General features: G+C 42.8%; 1 protein-coding gene across 4 annotated transcripts in view; it reads left to right on the forward strand.

The window, feature by feature from the left end:
- Positions 1 to 12,882, forward strand: part of LOC147009083 (uncharacterized) — a 124,476-nt gene that overhangs the window by 32,915 nt on the left and 78,679 nt on the right. The window lies entirely within an intron of this gene.

The following is a 12,882-nucleotide window of genomic DNA, read 5'->3' on the forward strand; positions in this document are numbered from 1 at the left end:
AGTTCTCTCATCCCCATTTCTTATCCAGGCTTGAGTTCCTCAAGGCAGTGTTCTGGGCCCTGTTCTGGTTTTCATCAATGATCTATCCGACTCACTGGAAAATCCTCTATCTCTTTGCTGAGGAGTCCGCCCTCTGCCATACCATCTGTCATCCCTCAGATTGGCAAGCAGCAGCCTCTTTCCCTCTCTGCAGATCGGGATAAAATCACAAGATGATCCAACACGTGGAACATGTCTTTCAATCCTGACAAATCTCACACTCTCACTACATCTCTCCGAAAGGACCGTCTGGAACCCCCCCCCCCCCATCTACTTTCTCAATAATTATCTTGAAGAAGTCTTTTGATTCAAGCTTCTGGGTCTCACTATCTGCCATGATCTTTCCTGGGAAAGCCACATCTCCAAGCTGGCCTCCAAAGCCAGTCACCGACTAGGAATCCTCCATCGTGAAAAGTCCTTCCTCGGCCGACCTGAGCTCCTGACCACATGCATAGCTTTTGTCTACAGCCTGATGGAGTACTGTTCCCCCTTTCGGCTGGTGCTCCCGCCTCTCACCTTTCTTGGCTTCACACTGTGGAAACATAGGCATTGAGCATCATTGGTATCTTCCGCGATGAGGATGAGTCTCTGGGTCTCTCACTCTCACTGTTAGCAGGTCCATGGTCTTTCTGTCTTCTACCGTCTCCTCTCCAGCCTCCCCCCCTGCTTTGTCTGAGATATGTCACCCCCATATTTCTGCAGGGTGCTCAAGGTCTGCCAACAACCCCCTTCTGGTAAAAGTACCAAAATCAAGAATTACTGCTCACCTTCACTCTTTCATTCCTCTTTTTTCCTGCCTTTGGAACAAACTCTCACACTCTCTTCAATCCCACTCTTCCCTCCAGGTCTTCAAAACAACTGTTCACCACCATCTCTTATCTCCCTCCATCCAAAAACACAATCTTTTCTACCACCGCTAATCCACCATAAACTCACCTCCTTCAAATTCCCTGCTTTCCTTCCTGAAAGTCCCTGTTGTGTAAGGACCTGAAAGTCCCTGTAGTGTCCATCTTGTTTACCTTGTTGTGGAAGAAATTCAGTTCTTCTCTGTCAGAGTCTGAGACCATTTATTAACAACAAACAACAACAAACATGCGCACGGGAAAGAGGGCTATACAAGACGAGCAATATCAAACACGATCCTCTTTCAGTTCAACATGCACACAGCAATGCTCTTTATACTATTTTTACAGCCAAAGCATGGGAGGGTGAGACATTTGGCAATTCATCTATGGGAGGGCTGATGAGCACAATAGGCCATGGGCCAGATATGGTCCACGTGCACCCCCCCCCCCCACAACCCTTCTACCCCATATTTTTCTGAAGCCTTAGGGTCCCCTGAGCATGAATTCAACTGGTAACAGTGAATTAACTGGGACTCACTATCCATTTTCCAACCATATCTGACGGTATCCTCAAAATATCAACTTTTCCTCAGTTTCGCACATAAACAATCCCCTGACTGATAAGATCTCTGCAGTTGCCCAATAAGCATTAATATTAACAAATTATATATCAAATGAAAGATTATCACATGCAGATTTTCAAAATAGAGTCATCTGTCAAATTTAATAGCGTTATGTTTGTCCTAAGAAGTGAAAAAGAGGAGTACCTTGCCTTTCCTTTTGACAACTCAGATTCAACTCAGATATCTGAAATAATAACGTATATTCATGCTCATTTTACCTGACACAAACAAATAAATATTTCTATGATATCACAAATTTTACTACCTTTCTATTGATTCCAAAATTGTCCCACACCAACTGAAGATGTACCAGGTATTACGTCTTAAACATAAGTACATCACTGTTGCAACACCCAACATGTAGTCACCTGTAAGATGTAAGAAAATATTGGCGTAAGACGTAAGAAAATTGCACTGAGAAAATATTCCTTACTTCACATAAAGAATATAAATTATAAGTTTATTTAAGAAAAACAATTGAAACTTATTATGTCATGTCCACAAAATGTCATTGTGCATGGATTACGCATAATATTCATTATCGCTCTCGTCATCACTCTCCAATGCCTGCTCTATATCATCAAATGCATCCACATCTGAATCCTCATCAGTCGGTGTCGTCAGGTGTGACTTCAGCAATGTCAGCCAGTTGCCATGGGAGGATGTCTCCTTCATACCATAGAGGATCAAGGTTACCATCCTTTTCCTCCCAACCATGTCCCTGACTGGCCTTCGGAACCTGTGGTTGTGGAATATGCGCGGTCTTCCAAATCCATAGTTGGTGCTTTACTCTCCGAATGTGCTGGGTAAGAGCTCACTTCCAAGGTGGTAAGTTAGCCATATCCACATTCCCTGAAGGCACAAGACGACTTTGCCTGGCACAGAGCTCCTTTATATTAATGAGTCGTAGATCATCAACTTTTGACACATTTGACGCTCTACCGTACATGGCACACATGAAGCTGTCCAACTCATCAATGAGCTCATCATGAATATCCCAAGCATCGCCCAGTTTCTCCAGAGTAGAGATATATTTTGGAAAGTGCAGAAGAGTTTTCACAGGTTTAAGTTTGCCAATTCCTCAGAAGGCACTCGTGGTGTCACAGCCACTATAAGCATGGAGTGCCATGAGAGCTGTGCACTTTTCCTGGCCAAAATATGTAGCTAGTTCACTGACATTTACCATCCTCTGCTTGTTGCCTTTGCCTGTGTCAAACAGGACAGTTGTGCCATGAACAGAGGCAGCATAGTGTAATAGGGTGAAAAATACATCTGAGTCTGGACTTTTCACTCGGACAAATTGATAGTTTCTGAGTCTAGCATACTGAACATACAATATCATACGAGAGTCAGTTTCTTCCTGGGTTGATTTCAGCAGTGGTAGCTCCTCTGTAATTGTTGTTTGGCCATCAGCAGATGTGAGCAAATATGCGATGCCCTCACAAACAAAGATCACTCGCCTTCCATGCAACCTTGATGCATAGTTATCACCACTCCAGAGCCTAAGCAGAAGTTTGATGAGCTGTATCTTGTTCTCATCATTTGACAGGAACAATTTCCAATCAGGTGGTCTCTTCGTGGCTTCACCTGGAAGTAAAAGCTTTTCTCCACTGCCCCGACGTCGCTTCTCCATCGACTTTACTGAATCAGGCAAATATTGATCAGTGCTAAATACCACATCTCCTGTTTTTCCAATGATGTCAAACACTTTGTAAGAGACCTGACTAAAATTACTTGGTATTTCTTTCAGGTAATAGAAGCAAGCATTGCCATCATACAGAGTCAATGTTTCATTGGTTGGTGGTATATCAGCATCATTACAATCCTTGATCAGGTTTTGAAATGCCTTTGCTTCGTCAGTCTTAGCAAGATATCCATCAGCTGTAGCGATGCTGTATGGTACGGGATTTAATGGATATGTCAACGGTTCTTTCATATCGACTTGTAAGCCCTGGTTTTGTGACTTTACAAAGAGTTGAAAGGCTACATTACCCTGTTGCTTGTACTGTATGACCTTATTCTTGGTTGTCTTCATCTTAGATACGTCTTCATTCTTGTTCATGTCACTCAGAGTTTTGAGGTTCAGTCTCTTCACAGGCTCAAAAAAATCTTTACTATTCTGCAGTCGAGCTTCAATAAATTCATCCCGTGCTTTTTCACCAACAGCTTCAGCCTTTAGAACATCGTCTGAAACGGCATCAGATGCAGCACTTCCTGATGAGAGTATCAACAATTGATCATTTGTCTCTATATTGAAAGGATTAAGAAAACTTCCTATGACATCTTTGGCCCTTTTCACCAACTTCTCTCCTTTTGTGACCTCTGTTGGACGTGTATCACGATGCTTTGTTCCCTCTCCACTGTCCAACATGTGAGCCATTCCAAGTGCAGCATCAACATAAAGAGACCTTGCATGTGTTGTCCTAACCCATCTCTGGTAGGCCTGGTAGTTGGTGAGTAGTCCAGATGTACTTGCTGCACTGGTTCCAGCACCACCATGTGACTAAGCGTGCCTCATGAAGGTCTCCTCCATTGTTTTATCCACTGCACGACGATTGCCAGGGATAAAAGAGCGTGCAACACTGATAGCTCCTCTCTTGACCAATGATACTGCCCCTGGGTGTGAGTTGTCTATATTAGCTATGAACACAGAGAAATATGTCAGATATCTTGCATAGTTCTGTCCACCGAAACTGAAGAAGAGAAACTTCATGCGAATGATGGATGCAGCATACAAAAGAAAGTTGTTTGTCTTTACGGCTTCAAGGTGTGATAGAATTAAACAGACATGGTCCATGTATGACAATCACAGCTGGGCAGTCTTCCCCAAACGTCCATTTGCGACTCCTTTTTTGAATTCTGCATACTGCTCTATGAATTGGACAATGGAATTGTCCATCAAGACAGCATTCAAAGTATCTTGGCTGTGGGAATCTACGAGGGCACGTAGCTTATCTGATGCTTCATCAGAGAAAGACAAGAACAGATCATCAGTGCTTTTATCTTTGAGGTACTCCTCTATGAGCAATTTTTCAAGACATTCCTGCATAATCTTGTGCCTATGTAGGGCTCTGTCGTAGTGCTACCCGGACATCACACCACCCAAAGATCCTCCACTGATTAGTCCTGCTTCTAGGAGAACATCTGCTAACCCAGACCTAGCCATCTTTTTGGCAATCATCTTCATATAAGCGCATACGAGGTGGAATGTGCCAATTAGAATTATGTGGCTCTCATACTTGTCTGGTGAGTTCCACACTAATGGGTAGGCCTTCATGCAAACTCCCAAGTCAAATGTAGTAATGACATAAGGCTGTCCAACTTCTCTGGTGGCCTCTTCAGCAGCACGCAAGCATTCTTGTACAGTTTTGTACTCCCTTATGGGATGGTTAATGACTGGAATGTGGATATGGCTAACTTACCACCTTGTAAGCGAGCTCTTAACAGCACATTCAGAGAGTAAACCACCAAGTACGGATTTGGAAGACCGCGCATATTCCACAACCACAGATTCCGAAAGCCAGTCAGGGACATGGTTAGGAGGAAAAGGATGGTAACCTTGATCCTCTGTGGTATGAAGGAGATGTCCTCCCACGGCAACTGGCTGACATTGCTGAAGTCACACCTGACGACACTGACTCTGATGAGGATTCAGATATGGATGCATTTGATGATATAGAGCAGGCATTGGAGAGTGATGATAGCGATAATGAATATTATGTGTAATCCATGCACAATGACATTTTGTGGACATGACATAATAAGTTTCAATTGTTATTCTTAAATAAACTTATAATTTATATTCTTTATGTGAAGTAAGGAATATTTTCTCAGTCTTACGTCTTCCAGGTGACTACATGTTGGGTGTTGCAACAGTGATGTACTTATGTTTAAGACGTAATACCTGATACATCTTTAGTTGGTGTGGGACAATATTGGTATCAATAGAAAGGTAGTAAAATTTGTGATATTATAGAAATATTTATTTGTTTGTGTCAGGTAAAATGAGCAAGAATTACGTTATTATTTCAGATATCTGAGTTGTCAAAAGGAAAAGCGAGGTACTCCTCTTCATCACTTCTTGGGAGAAACATAACACTATTAAATTTGACAGATGACTCTATTTTGAAAATCTGCATGTGATAATCTTTCATTTGATATATAATTTGTTAATATTAATGCTTATTGGGCAACTGCAGAGATCATATCAGTCAGGGGATTTTTTATGTGCGAAACTGAGGAAAAGTTGACATTTTGACGGTACCGTCAGATATGGTTGGAAAATGGATAGTGAGTCCCAGTTTATTCACTGTTACCAGTTGAATTCATGCTCAGGGGACTCTAAGGCTTCAGAAAAATATAGGGTCGAAGGGTTGTGGGGGGGGGGGGTGCATGTGGACCATATCTGGCCCATGGCCTCCAAGGCAAAAGAACTCAGAACTGCAATACATGGCCACTTTGGGTGGGAGGGAAAGAATAACACACTCATAGCAAAAGTTTGCAGGATCAACAACCAGGTCAGCCTTGAAGAAAGGATGATATGTTTGAGGAGGAAAGGCAGAGAGAGGGTGGAGGGATACATGAGGTCAGTACTTTGAACATGCATTTTCAAATAAAGCATGAGCATGAGTGCTTACATATGCACGTTGTCTTTTTCGACATCAGATCCAAGATGGCCGACTGGTGGCAATTTTGTTACTTAAATGTGTACCCAACCCATAGACTCCTATAGAAAAGGACTGGAACCTCCCATGCTCGGGGTTTGTAACTTGAGTCTGAAGGATTAACTTGAGTCCGGGACTAAAATGACTTCGAGAAGGGCTAGAGACACAATCTCGGGATCCATATAGGGGTTTTTGAGGACGGCGAGTTCAATAGCGTCATTTTCAACACCACCTGAGGTCATCTTCAAGGTCAAAAGGTCATATTTCAAGGTCAAATTACTGAATTTTGTTTTTTTTGCCCGTTTTTGTGTCTAACTCATAAACGGTGAGAGATGGCTGATTGTAATAAGATGCAAGTGTGCAGAGCTGTCAAAATTTGATATTTATTGTCATATATCGTATTACATAAACATTATATGCATGTCACAACACTATGCCTATTCCAACTGTGTCTATGTCTATCACTAGTTGGAGAGCTTTTCTTGCCTCCTGAGGCATCCCAAAGCTTTTTCTTTGTCACTTACATTGAGGACATGAGCTTTCACTGGAATGTTAGCTAAAGTAGTACATGCAGCATTACTACTAGCTAAAGGTGCATCTACAGAGGATAACAGCTCAGCAAAATGAAATCGGCAACGCATTTTAGTCTTGTCATACAAATTATAGGCATTATGTACAAAAAAGACGGTTGACATAGTCGGCACACTCAATCCACCTCTATTCAAATTATCTAGAAACTCAGATGACACCTCGTTACCATCTTCATCATCAATGATCTCCTCCATACTAGTGCTATCGCCATATTTATGAACAAGGTGTCCGGCCAAATAAACTACTTTATGCTTAAAGGCATCGTCAGACCCCAAGAGATCCTGAGTGTCTTGAGGAGTAATCTCGTCAATGAGTTCACTTCGCTCATCTGGATTTATGGAAGTTGTACAGTTCTTGTCACAATCAATCACACGAGAACTAGATTCGGGCATAATGTCATGCTTAATGAGTGTTTGCAAATTTACAATTTTAGCTGCAGCCATAATGTCAACTACGTCAATGTAGAAGTTTCCACCGCTTCTTTGCCTGGCTTGGCCAAAAAACTTTTCCAAGGCTTCATCTGCAAATATAGCAGGAAGAACGTAGTCAAAGTCTTTCTCTGCCAGAAGCAATTTGGCAGCATCCACATTATTACGTGTGGACACAGTGAAGGCTTCAGCAGTTTGCTGAGTTAGCTTCAGCTTACGACCACCACCTCCTTGCCATTGCCAAATAGATATAATTTGGCAGGCCTGCTCCAGCCTAGTGAAACTTGTACAGACTGCTGTCCAAGATTGTCTGGATTCGTCGGGCAGATGGATAGCTGAGAAACAGTCTATCACGTTCATCATCTTGAACCACTCACTCATTATCTGGGTGAGGATGATTGTCTTCGCTGATGCCCAGTGAATCCTTGAAGGTCTTTAAAGCAGCGACAGTCTTGTCATTGAACACTTGGCATACCAATGGTACGCTCTGGCGTTGAAGGGGCTTGGGGAAAACAGCGGTGTGCGTCAGCTTGGTTGAGCGAATAGGAGTAGCCCGGTTGATCTCATAAACCTTCTGAATATCACTCCAGTAAGCTTTGTACTCATTACCATCTACGACAAATGAGAGTGTCTTGCCATCAACAGTAATCCAGTTGTTGCAAACATTTTTGAGGATGTGCACATAGTCGTACACTAAGAACATAGATTGCTCTTGAATTGACAGCACTTGGCAACTTCCTGGTCCTCCAAGTTTTGAATAAACACTGCGGTTGGTATTGCAATTGTCACATATCAAAGAAATCACAGTACCGCCAGCACCAACTACAGCTGATGCAGCTTCGATAAGGAGTTCCTTCAGCTGATCGGCAGTTAGTTTTTTGCAGGGCAAAATGCGTAGAATATAGCGTGGACCACCGAAATGGCAGGCAACTTCAACAACCATAGCATGTGAAGCAAGCATTTCGTGTTCACCACCCACTGCTGCATTTTGAGCATATCCTACAACATGCCCTCCAGAAAATCTCAATGTCTCGGCCAGCTACCTCGTCAAACATTAAATTGACCAAACGCTGCTGTGGTTTAAGCTGGTCGAACAAGGTTTTGAGGTTGGAGTCCTGCTGACTACTAGCAAGCATCTGTTTTACCTTTTTTGTTGATGGTAGAATGATTAAGCCGGATTGACGAATCATTTTGTATGCACTGGGTGATATGTTGTGAAGCTTCATTGCAAAAATCATAGTATCAGTATCAAATCGGCGACGATCAAGAGGTTTGAACATAAGATGCAGCTGCGACAGAAGGAAGGTGAAATGAGGAATCTCGTGTGCCTCAGTCATCCAACAGAGCTGGCTTATTACAAGCTGAAGAATTTCCTTGCTTGTACATTCATAGATGTTTACCTGGTCAGTTATGGATCTAATCTGGGACCATTTTGAGAGCAGGCTGTTCTTCTGCAAAGGAAAAAGTCGTTTGGGCACCTCAATGCCATCTTTCTCAACTCTATTCAAGAATAGAAATCCAAAAGGTGAGTGAACTTGTTGGAAATGAAAGAACTGCTTGACAGTTTGTCCAGTAGCATCAGTTCTTGATAGGTAAAGGTTTTCCTGGTATTTATGACGTGAAAGCCAGGAAAATAGGAGCTGATTTTAGCACAGAAGTGGTCGAAATCTTGGATATTGTCTGCAGCCTCATCAGCTGCCTGCTTCTTCTTAGCTCTTGATTCTGACGTAGAAGATGATGTTGGGCGTGGGGCTGAGGTCACCTGCTTCAAAGCTGATTTCCGTACTCAAGGAAATATTGATGGGGGTTCTTTGGGTCGTTTGCCACCTCCAACTGACACCCAATCACAATTGAAATGTCTCACAAATATATCTCTCCTTTAAGCACCTCAAGCTTTCTTTCTCATTTGGCATTGCCAATATCCATCTCTCCCTCTCCTCAGGATCTTTTTGAAGGATATGACCTTTACATAAGGCATCCCATCATAGTTTCCTCTACAACCAAAGCAGCTGCAATGACGTGGCATATTGTCACCAAAGCAGGAAACAACACAAAATCCTGTGAGATCACCAGCTGGACAGTTTCTGAAAGAGAAACAAACAAAACATACATTAGTTAACGATGATAGAAATCAGCAAGTAGGTGCAGTAGTGTACAATGTCATGTTTTGTCATAGACTTTACAAAAGCTTTCCTCTATGAGTTAGACACAAAAACGAGCAAAAAAATACCAAAATTCAGTAATTTGACCTTGAAATATGACCTTTTGACCTTGAAGATGACCTCAGGTGGTGTTGAAAATGACGCTATTGAACTCGCCGTCCTCAAAAACCCCTATATGGATCCCGAGATCGTGTCTCTAGCCCTTTTAGAAGTCATTTTAGCCCCGGACTCAAGTTAATCCTTCAGACTCAAGTTACAAACCCTGAGATCATGACGTTCCAGTTCTTCTCGATAGGAGTCTATGACCCAACCATTTCTTGGACAAGTATGGTCCCATTAATGTGGCATAAGCACAATGCACAATGGCATAGACTTACACCTAACTTTATTTTGCGATGTGATCAAAGATGGCCAACTGGTAGACTGGCATCATTTTTAGTTGTAAATAAATTTGGGCTATCCCTTTGACTCCGTACAATAAAATTACCGAAAAAACAGGGGCTATGACATTTTATGTCCTTTAAAAAAAAATTGTTTTACAAGGTGTAATAATCTGGGATTATTGGGGGTTTTTTTTGAATGCTCACTATGAAGTTTCCTCCTTTAGGCCATGAGCAAGACCCGATTATTTTTGGCCACCGGTACCATCCGAAGGGGATAATGCTCATCATAATTTTTGGCAGGGTATACATCTCTACAGTCAGAAACTATGTGATAGCATTGCATTGGTGGTAGCCTTTTGTGTGTTATTAGCCGTTTCGTTTTATGATTTTTTGATTATGATTTTTAAGTTCATCTTGAACATTTTATATCACTTAAAATCAGTGCATATGATCAGAGATGTCTTGGAAACTATTGTTACTGGCCGGGGGGTTGGCCGCCAACCGACCGCTCTGAACGGAGCCGCAAGTCGAGTCGGCCCGACCGATCGCCCGGAATATAGATCGCCGCCCGGATAACTCTGGGCGACGGGTCCTTGTACGAGAACCGAAATACGCCAATCGGCAGATCACGTGGGGTAGGGTCGATTGCCAATCTTCAATTTACCTAAATACCCATGTGATCCAACTACCGGGGTATTCCACCCTCGACGGAACTGGTACGGAACAAACCGCCGAGGCGAGCTTGTCCGTGCGCGATTCTGAGCGGCGTAATCACCGAGAACCGTCGGTCCAAATGTCCCCCTATTACGGCAAACCGACGGCTTTCTAACTCCCAACACACCAAATGTTCAGTCAATGAGGGAATGGACGCAACGAACAGGTTTACATTCACACAGGGACATTTATTATAATGAAACACATATGCAATTAAATAAGGCAAAAGCGTATGCAATTACACAAGCAACAAAAGCACGACAAAAGAACTACAACCGTCTACTTATTATGTACAGTCATTTACACTTAACAGCAGTTCCTACTTATTAGACTGGCCCACGGACACACGTGCGCGCGCGCGCGCACACACACAAGAAATGGTGGCTGAAGTCTTTAATCGTGAGCTCCAGCTCGGAGGACAGGTGAGCTGAAACTCAGAGCCTAACTCGAACCTCTCCCCCTCGTGTGGTCTTCAACTTGTCTGGTCCCGGGCTCCAGCGAGAGCGAGCTGGATCCAAATCGCCGTGAGCCGCATTCCTTCCCGAGCTCCCGCGAATTCTCCCGCGCTTCTCAACACGTGCCGGTGAGACGAGGCGCCGATCCTTCCTGTCGATGCGTCGCTTCCCCGAGGAACCAACTCCAAGAAGAGGCCGACTCATCGCACCAAGCCGGGAAACAAAATGGAGAACGAAAAGCTCCAGGAACCAAGAAGAAGAGGAAGAAGCCTCCACTCGCAGCTCGAGCCGAACAACCGGCTCAAGTTCCTTCCAAAACAAAGCAGCAGCCGAAGCTCACTGAGCCAGCCAAAGCAAAAAGCTTCCGAAGGCCTCAAGCCAAGCAAGCCAAGCAGGACCCGATGGCCTGCTGAACGACTGCTCTCTCCGAAGCAAAAAGCTTACTCCTCCCACGGGACTCAGCACACGAGCTCTGCACACGGGACTCAGAACGGGACTCTTCACGAACTCTGCCACGGGACTCCCACGCGAACAAAGAAAGGATCTCCTCTTTATCCTTTGCACACCCTCCCCCGCACCTGGCGTGACTCATGCCCTCGTGATCTACCCCCCGCTCAACCATGGGTGGGAGGGAGTTGTTGACGTCACAGGATGGCAGGGTTCTTCTTCCTCTTTGCAGAAGAGGGGGAGGGACATCTCCATTGTTTCGTTCCCCAACTATTAAATCGATCCGCAGCGCATGTAAGCGATCTCTGAACATTTAAACAATGGAAGGTGAGCTATCGAGGGAACATGCACTTATCGACATAGCTGACTAAGGGAACCTGTATGTTGTGTGCAATTGAATTCCAAATTCGTAACACTATAAAGGATCCCTCTTTGGCTCATAAGACAATATGTTTATAAGCAACACATTGGGCCTAGTTAATGGCCTTGTTAGTGTGGAACACCATTTGTGTTTCTATTCTGTAATTTTTTTCCCCACAGCAGAAGATTGTGTTTCATTTTCACATTTGACTCATTCATCAGATTGCACATGATTAACCATCTTGCCACTGTCTCATTGGTTTATATTGTGTAATACGGGTGTTTGATACCTTCATATGTGCATTATTGAGTGCCTAAATTCCTGAAATTCTGTATTTTTTGAGAAATTACAGGGAAAAAAACATTAATCTTGTTCATGAACATGCAATCATTTACTTTTGTTTGATTCTTGGAAAGTATCCTTCAATAACAACAGGGAAAATATCATGACATTGACCAACTACATAAATCCGTCAAAATTAGGTATTTTTCAGTTGGGGGTGGGGTAACATTGTCTGCTACACTGATCTTATATACAACATACAAATAAGAAATTTAGATTTTTGGATTTCTTAATAAATTTGCAAAACACCCATGTGGTTATATTGTTCCAGAACTTTAATTTACTTTCCACAGTAAATGACAGACATACTTTTCTCAAGGTGGTATGATTTATCACACAGGAAATAGACACTGATATATGTTTCACCAATGACATACCTTTCAACCTTGGCATGTTTCGCACTTTTTGTTGAGAAGCAAATGATCCCAGCAAAAGGTGAGACAAATTTCAATGATAATGTTTGACTGATAAAAAAGTGTTGTTAAGTTGAAGTAGGATGTCTTACCTTGTACTGGCCATTTTGCACTAAAGCTTATTTAAGGGTAGCCATATAAACTGGGAGATAACACACAAAAAGCTACAGTACCACCGATGCAATGCTATCACATATTTTCTAACTCGTGGGGTGTATACCTTGCCAAAAATCCCTATGAGAATTATTCCCCACAGATGGTACCGACCAACCCTACTGGCTCATGGACTACTTAAGTAAGTTTTGACAGAAGGTCGATATTTTATCTAATTACAGTAAGAAAAAACTTTTCAATTGTACAATAATTTCATACTAATCATGATTTATTAATATGATATTTTGGAATTGTCTTTACA

This window comes from Eptatretus burgeri, chromosome 17 (assembly GCF_056783735.1).
Source record: "Eptatretus burgeri isolate ZD-2024b chromosome 17, Ebu_testis_v1, whole genome shotgun sequence".
Taxonomy (NCBI): Eukaryota; Metazoa; Chordata; class Myxini; order Myxiniformes; family Myxinidae; genus Eptatretus; species Eptatretus burgeri.